Source organism: Triticum urartu, chromosome 2A (assembly GCF_056163025.1).
Source record: "Triticum urartu cultivar PI428250 chromosome 2A, HENAU_Tu73, whole genome shotgun sequence".
NCBI classification, from domain to species: domain Eukaryota; kingdom Viridiplantae; phylum Streptophyta; class Magnoliopsida; order Poales; family Poaceae; genus Triticum; species Triticum urartu.
The window spans coordinates 105,036,487-105,049,084 of NC_141874.1; the positions used below are offsets into that span (position 1 = coordinate 105,036,487).

The 12,598-nt window shown below is 52.5% G+C and overlaps 1 pseudogene; it reads left to right on the forward strand.

Moving 5' to 3' along the window:
• The first annotated feature begins 1,449 nt into the window (after positions 1-1,449).
• LOC125535243 (peroxidase 2-like) overlaps positions 1,450-12,598 on the forward strand; it is a 35,482-nt pseudogene continuing 24,333 nt past the window's right edge.

Sequence of the window (12,598 nt, forward strand, 5' to 3'; positions counted from 1 at the left end):
CATACGGTGTAGAAATTCGTTCAAACCTAGCATGGATGCCTACCATGGGTATGCCCACCTACTGGAAAAAGTTAAGGTTGCTTCATGCATGTCCAAAAATAGACCATGTTCAACAGAGAGTTTTCGGATAGGCCAGAAGGGTCCCTTTGAGAGCATATTTTTCTGGCATACGTCAAATGACCCTAAATTTTTTCGATGAGCTTATATTACCAATTAAAGGCATTATGCCAAGTTATTTTGGTTATCGGTAAATTTTATATTTTCTGGGGTTTTCTTAGTCAAAAAAGGCCGATAAATAGCCGGACGTGTTGCAAACTACGTACGGTGTCCGAAATCGTTCAAACTTGTCACAAATACATACCGTAGGGTCATTTTAAAAATGTTTGAAACTAGATCATGTTCAATAAAGGGTGTTCGAGTAGGCTAGAAGCTAGAGTATGTTTAGGGGGTGTACTAGAGCAAAAGTGTTTAAGTAAATCCTAGCGAAGTAAACCGGTTTTGTTTAATCTATGGATATATACATGGATGCCTGTCTGTCGACCCCAGGAAACCACAATCCACTGGACACACATGGGTACAATTATCAGACAATGCCAACAGCAAACCGGTGTAGTAGTAGTACACAACCATGCATGCCAGCAGCTTCGTCCCAACTCCCAAGGAAACAAATGTCCATCCATCACCCCTTCCATTGCGGCACACGGTACAGCATCAATGATCAAAACCTATTGGCACGTAATCTAGTAGTACTCTTACTACTACTATGTATTCCACCCGGCCGACACCGATAATTCTAAACGCACGGACCTTTACGGGCCTTTCACGGGCTCTTTCCTTAACTAATCTTCTCCCCCCTGATTTTCAGTGGGGGTGGGCTCCTCATCCTAATTTCTATCCAATCAAAATATCACAACTAGGACAGTCCGCGAATTCAGTAAAAACCAATGTTTTAAATAGCGGGCTATAAAAAATAGTGGCGGGCCTGTAAATTAGTTATAGCGAAACTATAGCGGGCTAAAGCGAACTATTTATGAAGGCGACCATTTAGCGGCACCTTGCTAAAAAGGCTATAGCGGGTTATAGCGGAGCTATAGCCGGCTATTTAAAACTATGGTAGAAACATAGCCCGTGAGTATAGCATTGCTCGGCCGACACCCACATCAACGAAGGGAACTAGCACACGACAATGTCAACCAGTCCGAGCTGTACTGAGATTACCCTCCCCACGTCCCCGCTTGACTTTGCTCTCCAAGATAGTGTAAAGAACTCATTATTCCATGCGAGCAAGTTTGTCGCTGTCGCTGTTCGAATTCAAACTGCATAACACAGCATTGTGGGTTTATAAATAGACCTGAGCAACAGCAAGCTTCCTTCACCCATCGTCCTCCCATTTCTCGAGGAAACACACAAGTAACAGAGGGAGCACAGATACGTACGGCCATAGCGAAGATGGCTAAGCTTGCCGCATTGGCTATGGTAGCGTTGTATTGGCTACGTGGCGCGGACGTGCCACGCTTCAGGGTATGGTGGGTATCCCAGCCCGGGCACGCCTAGCAGCTACCCTCCACCTCCACCCAGCCCAACCCCGCCTATCCCAAGCCCGAGCCCTCCTGCTGCGCTGGCGCTCGCAAACGGACACTACTACAAGACCTGCTACAAAGCCGAAGAGATCGTGAGGGATTCAGTGAGGAAGCGTTTCTGCTCCGGTGCTCCCCCTGGGCTGAACGCGGGGTGGAAAAACACATCGACGGTCAGGATGAATCAAAAAGGTTCATAATGAGGGGCACAATCGTCTTTGTTGCCCCCGCGTATAGCCGTCGAGGAGCCCTGGGAGGCCCGTACGGGTCCGGTTAGATCGTATGCCCGGCCGTATACGTGTGCCCGTCCGTATATGTATTTGTTTGTATACGGCGGCCTTTCATGCACGCGTGAAGCCGCCCGCGCGTGGGGCAGCACATGTCACGGGTAGTTGCCAAAACTGTCCCATCATATAAATGTGGACGGCAACCACATTCGGCCACATCGCCCACCATTTCCCCCCGCCGCATCGTCTCCCTCTCTCCACTCTCCACTCCCCACTCCCTCTCCTCTCCAACCTCCTCGTCTCCCTCACCGCATCCTCTCCATCGCCATGGCGGACGCAGGAGGCGAGCGCCCCGATTGGGGCGCAGATCTGGTGGAGCAGGCGCGGCAGGTCGCTGCGGGCACCTTTGTGAGGGGGCGTGCCGGCGTCCAGCGCGGTGCTCCCTCCGCTGGAGATCTGGAGAAGGTGGGGGCGGGCCGCAGCGGCGCGGTCCAGCCAGATGAGCTCGCTCTGGCGAACTCCGGCGAGGCGCAGAAGGTGGATGCGGGCTCTGGCGAGGCGCAGAAGTTGGGGGCGGGCTCTGGCGAGGCGCACGAGGTGGAGAATACTGCATTATGTTAATATTTGTAGGAGCTTTGCTGCATTATTCCAAAAACAGTAATTTGTGCATATTAAAATTTGTAGTTGGCTTCTGTAATTAGTATATACTATATGTAAAGTGTGAAGTAAACATTCCAAGGCAGGATCCTAGCAACAAAATATACTATATGTTTTCATTAAGTAGTGTGGGGGGAATTCCCTCAAAAGAAAAGTGTTGGGTTAATCCAGGGAATATCAAGAATCCAGCTTGCATTTTCATTAGCATTTATGAAGGACATCATTTGTCTGTTGATTGATTGCTTAGATTCTGTATTTATAAGGAAAGCATTTGGTCACTTGCAACATACCAATGTGGTTCACATTCACAATTTTGTTTGTAATGACATTATCTGAACTTCAATTCAATTCATTGTAATTGATGTGCTTGTTTGACAATATAGCAGGAGGAGGATCTTCTGGGCAACAAGAGGAAGTGGGACAAGACTGGGTTCTACCCATATGAGTCTGATGAAGATGAGCCGTACGAGGTAAGGGCTAGTTGAAATGTTTTTTCTGCATTGAGTTAGTATTATGTGTTTATAGTTTTTGAATGCATAATGTATTAATGTCAGTCATTAATGTGTGCAGTATGAATCTGGAGATGATGTGGTTGAGGGGAACGTCGAGTCCTTTGAAGAGAAGGAGGTGTTGAAGATCAGGGCCCAAGGACCTGCTAAGTACTACAACTGGAGGAATGAAAAGTACCGGTGCCCCTACTGCAGCAAGCCCAAGCCCAGGTCTGGGTTATTGGAGCATCTGATGGAACATTGCCGGGCTACATCGATCTCCAGTCATGACTACAGGATCATTGGTCAGCATTCTGCCCTCCTGAAGGTCCTAAGAAACCCTGACCTCTAGTCGTACATCATGCTGATCATCGGAAGCTGGAAGCCGTACTCATCATCAGTATATTTGATGATGTTTTACTTTTGGAAAGCTGCATCTGGGTCTGAACTACTAGAAAACTTGCTATATTAATGTAATGTAATGTAATGTATTGTGTGTTTGAACTGGATCTGTTGTGAACTGCCTGCTACCTATTAGAATGCTATCTATATATGTGTGGCCTTATCTTTATTTGTGGTGAATGCTTCCTTCATGTTTAGTTGTTGTTTCGATGGTGCAATGATCACAAATGGCGCTTCAGTGTTGCTTGAGACATGCTGCAACACTTGTCTATGCTGTGGGCAAGTGCAACATGCTATGCCCATGTGCCAATTATACCAAATATTGAATGTGGCAATGTTCCAAAATGGCTGTCATGAATTATAGTACATGGGGTTTAGTAAAGTTACTGATAATTGCTCATCCTCACACATTCCTTGATTGCATAATTTGAATAAGCAAAAAGATCAAATATTCCATCACTTGAACCTATGTTGCAATTAGAGAGCAAATATTTCGTCATCAAAGTGTGAAGAAATTAAATGTAAATTTAGAAGAGTAATGTAATACTAGTTAAAAATAATGTGTGCAAAAAAAGGAATTTGAAATAAGATCTACTTTCTTTTGTAATAAAGTTATATTACCCTACTTATTAGAATTTTGAAAATGTCACTTATTTATAAGAAAAGAAAATATATATAATCAAAAAGATGTGTTTGATAAAAATACCACTTATTTTGAAAATGTCACTTATTTTTGGAGTGCTCAGGTAATTTTTATGTACAGTGAAGGAAAAGGAAAAAAATAAACAAAAGGAAAAGCATGGGCCATCCTAGCCATCTTGGAAACCTAGCTTTATAAATAAAAAATTCAAAAACAATAAGAGGGCATTAAAAAAGTAACAAATATAAGAGGACATTATAAATTCAAAAAACTTTAAAAATATAGAAATAATATTTTACAATGCCCCCTGAGGTATAGACCGATGTTTTGACCAGTCAGTATATGGGGCATTATAAATTAATAAAAAATTCAAAAAAATATAAAACCTTGGAAACCCACCTTTGTTTGTGCAATAGATCATGTGTGCCAAAGTTGATGTCATTTGGAGGTGGTCGAAAAAATGACCGCATTCCGGAGGGGCCATTTGGTCTAACTTAAGCCAGTTTTTGAAAAAATGTGATTTTCCCCACCACCTCCAAATCACAAAAACTTTCTTGAACATGGTGACCCACATGCGCCAATCATGGCTATGAAAGAAAATTTGGAAAAAGAATATTTTACAATGCCCCCTGAGGTATAGACCGATGTTTTGACCAGTCAGTCTAGAGGGCATTTGTCGGGGGACTAATCCACGAGCACCTATGGGACCGGCGGACCGAGTCCCTTTCAGTTCGGCGGGGGCAAGGGTCGCACGAAGAGCGGATTGAGGCGAAGCACACGAGCAGTTTACCCAGGTTCGGGCCGCACGGATGCGTAAATCCCTACTCCTGCTTTGTGGTTTGTATTGAGTTCTTGCTCGGGAGCGCGGAGTGCTACAGTACACCCCAGCAGCTAACAAGACCGAGCGTGAGTGTTCCCTTCCTCTCCCTCCTCCTCCTCCACGTTGCGCATGGGCCTCCTTTTATATGCTCAAGGGGTCACCGAGAGGTGGCAACGTAGACAAGGGTAAAAATGGAAAGGTGTTGCAGTTGGTACAGCTACCTGCTACAGTGTATCATACCTAACCTTGACGGCAGGGGACCAGGGCATTAAATGCCCGTCTGCGTCACCTAAATAGTGCAAAAGGGACCGTCAGGGACGCCACCGCTCGCCATGATGGCAATCTTGTCAGTGCCGCTTGCCACCGCGCACCGCTGGCTGCACAGCCTCCCGCCACGTACACCTGGAAGGGTCCCAGAGCGACACGTTGGTGGATGTGCTGGAGCGCGGGCACAGAGTGGTGGCTTGCCGCGGCAAGCGCCTTGCCGCGGTCGTTTTCTTGTCGCGTCCAGGAGCTTGTCGCTCACCGGGCCTTGCCGGGACGCGTGGCGCGTCGCGGCAAGTTCCTTGAGATGCCTTGGTTGGCCTTCCCGGCAAGCTCCTCTTGTCGGGGTCTTGTCTCCTTGGCTTGGATACTTTGTCCTTGAATGGCTCCAAAGGAACCACGGAGGACCTTGGCGGTCACCCGGCAAGCCTTGCCACGGGATGCTGCGACTGCCCGTGCACAAGTTCGGATACTAGGGTACCCCTACTCTAGTACACCGACAGGAGCCCCCGGGCCTGGGCCATACACGGTGCCGAGCGCTGTTGGTCCAGGCCCAAAACAGGGCACGGGCACGCGCGGCCTGGGTTACGCCGTATCTCTCCCCGTATCCACCGCGCCCTCCCCGAACAGCACGCGTTGAATGCGGCGTCGTGGGAGAGATCGTGGGTGGTTTCTTTATTCGGAAAGGTGGAACGTCCGCCCCTCCCTCTTTATCAGCATGGGAAACAGGGGTAGTTCGCCCATTCGCCGGTTGCTACTCCAATCTCGGAAACCTCCGCCGCTCCCTCGTCTTCCCAAAGCTGAAAGAGAGCAGCGCCCCGCCCCCCATCGCCACCAGCACCACCAACGCCGTCGACCTCCTCCACCACTTCCGCCATGGCTCCGAGAGCCGACAAAGGGAAGGTTGTGAAGTCGACCGAGGCGCAGCGGCTTGCGGCGCTGCGAAAGGAGCGGGCAATCTTCCCCCCCAAGCTCGCCGCGAGGGAGCTGAGGGAGAATTACTACCTCTTCTGGTCGACGGAGACGCGAGCGCATCCGCGCACGAAGGTACTTCCAGCCGCCGCTTGGAAAATGGCTCCAAATGGATATCCTTTCTTCGCCTTGTTCTTCTACTGCGGGCTGTGCCCGCCTTTCTCTGAGTTTTTCTGCGATATTATGAACACCTACGGGTTTCGCCTCCTTGACTTCACCCCCAATGTTGTTCTGACCATGGCAGTTTTCGACATCTCTGCGAAAACTTTGTCGGAGTCTATCCCAATGTAGCCCTTTTTCGCCACTTCTTTATGCCCCGAGTAGAGAGAGGAGAGCCTTTATCCGGCGGAATCGCCTGGATCTCGAGGGCCAGCAAGAAGGACACTTATCTGGAGGGAGAGTTCCGCGGCAAGTGGGAGGAATGGAGAGTAGACTGGTGCTGGATCGTCGAGGAGAACCCGCAGCCGTTTACCGCTCGGCGCCAAGCCCCAGTAGCACGCGGCAGCGATTGGAGTGACGTGGCCCCGGAAGACGATAGGCTGAAGATTGCCGTCACCCGGATCCAACGCCTCAGGCTTGCCGGGCTCACTGTAGACGCTGTTGGCGCAGATTTTCTTCGCCACCGCATCGCCCCCCTGCAGGAACGGAGGAGACCCGCCTGGGAATTCAAGAATGCGGCGGATATCATGAGGCTGCGTCCGGGCCTCAACTTCAAATTCACTGTTCTGGAGCTTAACGCGATGCTCCAGGAGCTGTTCAAGTACGACCCTCAACATCTCGAAGTGTTCAGGTTTCCGAAGGGTGTTGTTCCGCTGTGCAACAACTCCGCGCTCGACCGCATCCGTGCAATGATGCCGCTGTGCGATTCGTATGGAATTGTCCCAACTTGGCAAGAGCCTGCAGACGACGTCGTGCAGGAGTTCTTTGACGGCTTGGTAGAAGTGCCGGTCCGCTCCGACGAAAAGAATAGCCTCACCCGCGACACCACCGATGCGGAGATGACACGCATCACCACTAGGCTGGAAGAGGTGGCGGCAGCCGCAGCCGCGGGCGAATTTGGATTCACCGTGGAGGAGGCAGAGGCAGCAGAGGCGGCAAGCCGTGCCGAGCGAGAGGAGCTCGTCGGCGAGAAAGAGCTTGCCGGGCATGACGTCGAGTCAAGCGAGCCCGCCGAGGATACGAGCGGCTCGCTGGAGATCAACTCCTCTTCCTCCTCATCTTCAGGCAGCTCGCCGCAAGCAGAGCCTCCATCCCCACCAAGAAGGCGTCTCCGCAAGGCCGGGGACGTAGCGGGGTGGCGGTCGAGTCAACAGTCATCGCGCCGCGCGACACGCTCCACCGCAGCAAGCACTGTTGCCGCGGGAGCACCTCACGCTGCTGCGACAACTGGAGCGGGGTCCACCCGGACCACCGCTTCTGCTCCTGCCGCTTCTCACGCCGCGGCGGCAGCCGTAGCGGGGTCGTCTCAGACCACCGCCACTGTTCCCGCCAAGCGGCCAAGGGAAACTACTCCTCCGCCTCCTCGCGCCAGACGTGAGCCGGACTTCGACTTCTCCGCGTTCAGCTCCGACGAGGAAGAGGAAGAGTAAGATTCTCTTGTTGTACTTGTAGTTCTTCAATTCTTGCTATTTTGTCCTGTATCTCATTTGCTTTACCCTGAACTTATTCCTTTTTAGGACTCTGGCCCAGAGAGCAGCGAAGAGAGCCAAGGTCCCGGTGATTGTCATCGAGGACGAACCCACCGCGACAGCAGGGGGTGCGTCCGAGACAACCTTGCCGGACCCGGCAACTGTTCTCCAGAGCAGCCCCAGCGTAAGTATATGGTTCGCTTTCCGCTATTAGGCGCGCATGGATACTCTTTCTTTGCTGACATCTGACTGTTGGTTTGTGTAGGAGCAGAGCAGCCCCACCAGGAGCGCCCGGAGGCCGCCCCCGAAATGCCAAGGGAGAGTCCTCCGGCAAGGGAGAGTTCTCCGGCAAGGGACAGCACCAGCGTCCCCCCGGCGGCGGAGACTACGACTGCCGAACCCAGTACAGGTAATCTTCTCTTCAAAGCTTCCCTTGGGTTCTTCTTCTTTTTGGGTATTTGCTTGACTTTTCTCACTTTTCTGGCCATCAGGCCCATCTGCTGCGGAGCCGATGGAGACCGAGGTTGCTGCCGACGACGCCGCTGCCACTGAAGAAGCAGCCGGCGCTGATGATCCCGCCAGCGACGAGGCCGCCAAAGCTGCCGCCGCAGCAGCTGGCGAGGGGTCTGGCGATCGCACTGATGGCCCTGAGGCCGCAGGAGCGCCAGGCGCTACGTCGATCGCCGACCCGTCCGCCGCTGCCGCAGCGCCAGGCTCCGAAGAGCCCCAGCCAGGCGTCTACTTGAAGGCCGGCGATGGCGTCTTCATCAACCTCCCCTGGGCGTCAAGCTCCAGGGCGCCGGTCGAGGGAGAGAGCTTTGATGGAGAGGTGCTTGCCTCCGCTGGGCTGACGCTAGTTGATGCGCCGAGCAGCAGCAGCGGCGAGCCTGAGGAGGAGCGGCTGCTGCGGAAGCTGTTGTCGCTCTACCGCGCGCGGCAAGCCAAGCTGGAATCCCGCGAGGCGCTTGTCGCGAAGGTGGGAGCGGACATCGAGAAGCGCGCGGAGGAGCTCCGGGGTCTCAACCAGGAAGCTCTCCGGTCCCTGGCAGAGGAGCGGGAGCAACTTGCCGAAGAGCAGAAGGCCTTCTTCCTCGAGAAGGCCGAAGTTGAAGAGCAACAGCGGCTTGCCGCTGAGAAGCTGTCTGCGCAGGAGGGCAAGCTAGTGCAGCGGAAAGTTAACCTCGACAGCCACGAGGAGGAGCTTGCCGCGCGTGAGCAAAAATTCGGCGGAGCCCTTAAGCAAGCAGAGGATGCTGCCGCAGTTACCGAGGCCGCCAAGAAGGAGCTGGAGACGAAGGTGACGCAGCTGGAGGCCGATCTCAAGGCGAGTGGTGAAGAACTTGCCGCGCTCAAGCGTGAGCGGGAGAAGGACGCCCACAGCAACTCAGAGCTGCAGGTTCGTCTCGCCGAGAAGGGCAAAGAGCTTAGCGCCGCCAAGGACTCCAACGCGGATCTTGAGTTGAAACTGACCACTTTGACCAAGACGCTGGACGGCGCCAGGGAGCAGGAGGTGGCCTTGAAGGAGGAGATCAAGGCCGACAAGGCGCTGCTGGCGAGTGCTGCCGCCGGCCAGAATGCTTTAGGGAGAATGTGGAGCACTGGACGGAGGGTCTCGTGAATGCTGCCGCAGATATCGACAGGGAGCTGGCGCAGCTGGGGGTGGAGGATCTCGGGCATCCCTCTGATGAGAACCTCCAACCCAGCGCCAAGCTCACCTTGTCCTTCAAAGGCGTGGCGACGGCCCTCCAGCGGCTCCGGGAGAAGATCCCAAAGCAGCTGGCCGACGAGTCGCGCAAGATCTGCGCGGGAGCTCTTCAAAAGGTGTTGGTGAAGGTGGCCTTCCGCAACCCGGGCCTCAACCTCACCAACGTCCTCAAGACCCTGCCGCCGGATGCTGATCTGGAGGCGCTCAAGACCCTTGTCGCACCCATTGTGGACAAGGTGAGCGGAATCAAGAGGATTGAGGGCGATCACGTAGACTAGGCCGTCCATTTTCTTCTTTTCTTGTCGCTGCTGGTCATGTTATGAGAACAATCTGTTAGAGCCGCGACAAGCTACCTTGTAATATAACTCTATTCCGGGTAATGATTGCAATGTTATTCCCTTTACTTGATTCCTCCCTTTGTATGTTTTTGCCCTACGCTTTTAGGGAACTTGCCGGTGCAGGCACCTTAGCCGCGAGCGCTGAGTGCGGGACGTCAGCAGCCTGCTGGCGGTGCTGCTACCGACAAGAAACCTTGTCGCAACTAGTCGCAGCTCACTTAAGTTGTTGAGCAGACTCGAAACAAAGTAAGGGCGCAACTAGCTACGAGTTGGTTCCTCCGCGCACAGGTTTTCCATACAAAGTGCGGTCGTTCAAGGGAGATAACTTAAAAAATTTAAAAATCTGATTGCTCAAACTTTGGCAACTTAGCTTTTCTGTTGTTTGCTTCCCGGTAAGGCGAAACTTTCTTGAACGACGCCTGGTCCATACCATTATCTTCTCCTTTCCCCCCCGGCAAACTTGTGGGCGAGGGAACCTTCCTTTCCTTGAGAAAAAAGAAAGAGGAGAAAATAAAGATATGGAGCCTTACGGCTCGTTATTGCTTACCGGGGAGTAGGTGCTGCACAAAGTGTTAGATCACATATGCAAAAAATAGAAAGCATGAAATTGACAAGATGTGCGGAGCATATGAGCTTTACTTATGCACGGGGTCTGCGCCCGGCTTTGTACAAAGGATTACATGCAACAGCGGCAAGACTTGTACAAAAGGTGGTTGCCGGAACAGGTTCCGGCAACCGCGCCTTATGGGTAAAACTTACGAAGATGCTCAATGTTCCAGGAATTTCTCACCGGAATGCTATCTTCGGTCTCAAGGCGGACAGCGCCAGGCCTAGTGACTCGTTTCACCCGGTAAGGGCCTTCCCACTTCGCCGTCAACTTGTTGGAATTCTTGGCGGACTGAACACGCCGAAGAACAAGGTCGCCTTCCTCGAGACTTCTGGCATTAACTTTGCGGCTATGGTAGCGGCGCAAAGCTTGCTGGTAGCGAGCAGCTCATACAGCAGCCTGAAGACGGTCTTCCTCAAGGAGTAGCGCGTCATCTTGTCACAGCTGCTCTTGCTCAAGCTCATCATAAGCGAGCACTCGAGGTGACCAGTATATGAGTTCGATGGGGAGAACTGCCTCTGCTCCATAGACTAGAGCGAAAGGTGTCTGGCCAGTGGCTCGATTTGGCGTCGTCCTGATCGACCAAAGAACCACCGGCAGCTCCTCGATCCAGTTTCTTCCGCACTTGTGCAGCCTGTCGAAAGTCTTGGTCTTGAGCCCACGCAGCACTTCAGCATTTGCCCTCTCCGCTTGACCGTTGCTTCTCGGGTGAGCAACAGAAGCGAAGTAGACCTTGGCGCCAAGATCTTGGACGTACTGCATGAAGGTGCGGCTCGTGAATTGCGTACCGTTGTCGGTGATTATCCTGTTAGGGATCCCAAAGCGGCAAACAATCGACCTGAAGAACTTGACTGCTGACTGTGCTGTCACCTTCCTCACTGCTTCCACTTCCGGCCACTTTGTGAACTTGTCGGTTGCAACGTACAAGTTCTCAAAGCCCCCGACTGCTCGGGGAAAGGGGCCGAGGATGTCGAGCCCCCAGACCCAAAATGGCCAGGATAAAGGGATCGTCTGGAGAGCTTGAGCTGGTTGGTGTATCTGCTTGGAATGGAACTGGCACGCTTCACACTTGGTTACTTGTGCAGTTGCATCCTGGAGGGCTATTGGCCAAAAGAAACCTTGCCGGAATGCTTTGCCGGCAAGTGCTCTTGCGCCAATGTGGTGACCACATATGCCTCCATGTATCTCTGCCAACAGCTTTTGTCCGTCTTCCCGGTGAATACACTTCAAATTCACACCGTTGAGTCTTCTTTTGTACAGTGTGTTGTCGACAAACTAGTACATACTTGACTGCCGGGCTACTCTTTCCGCTTCTTCTTGCTCTTCGGGAAGTTCTCCTGTCTGAAGGAAATGGACAATCTGCTGTGTCCATGCTGGAGCTTGTGGCTCGACAACAAGGACTAAAGGCAAATCTGCTGCTGCGGGAACATCCGCTTCTACGGCGAGAACCTGCGGCTCTGCCGGAGCTTGACGTTCCCCGGCAAGCTTGCCGGAGCAAAACTTGTCGGGAGCTTCTGCTTCAACGGAACAAACCCTAGGGCTTGCCGGAGCAGACTGCTCCTCAGTGCTCTTGGCGTTGATCTTGGGGACCTTCTTGGCAGCGGCTTCGGGAAGCTCTGCCGGAAAATAGTCACCAGAAATCAACTTCCTCCTCTTGCTCTGTCTAGTTGATGGCGTTACAGACGGTTGAGTCAGCTTGAGCACAAAGATCCCTGGTTCCACAGGTAACTTAAGTGCGGCGCACTTTGATAGGCCATCGGCAATGGTGTTCTGAGCTCTTGGAACATGCTCCATCTGTAGGCCGTCAAGGTTCTCTTCTAGCTTTCTCACTTCGTCGACGTAGGCTTCCATCAACGGACTCTGATAGCTCTTGTTCACTTGGCGGACGACATGCTACGAGTCACCCCTGACAATGAGCTTCTTGATCCCAAGGTCTGCCACGATCCTGAGACCGGCAAGCAAGCCTTCATACTCTGCAGTATTGTTTGTTGCTTGATCCTTGGGAAAGTGCATCTGGACTACATACTTGAGGTGCTCTCCGGTGGGTGCGACAAGCAGCACGCCAGCGCCGGCGCCTTGCAGCGAAAAGGCACCATCGAAGTACATCAGCCACTCTTTGCTTGCTTCCTCGACGGGGATGCTCGTTTCTGGAATTTCTTCATCTGGTGTTGGCGTCCATTCTGCTATCAATTCTGCCAATGCTCTGCTTTGGATAGTTGAAGTACTCTCAAACTTGAGGCCAAAGCTTGACAGTTCCAGTGCCCACTCAACAA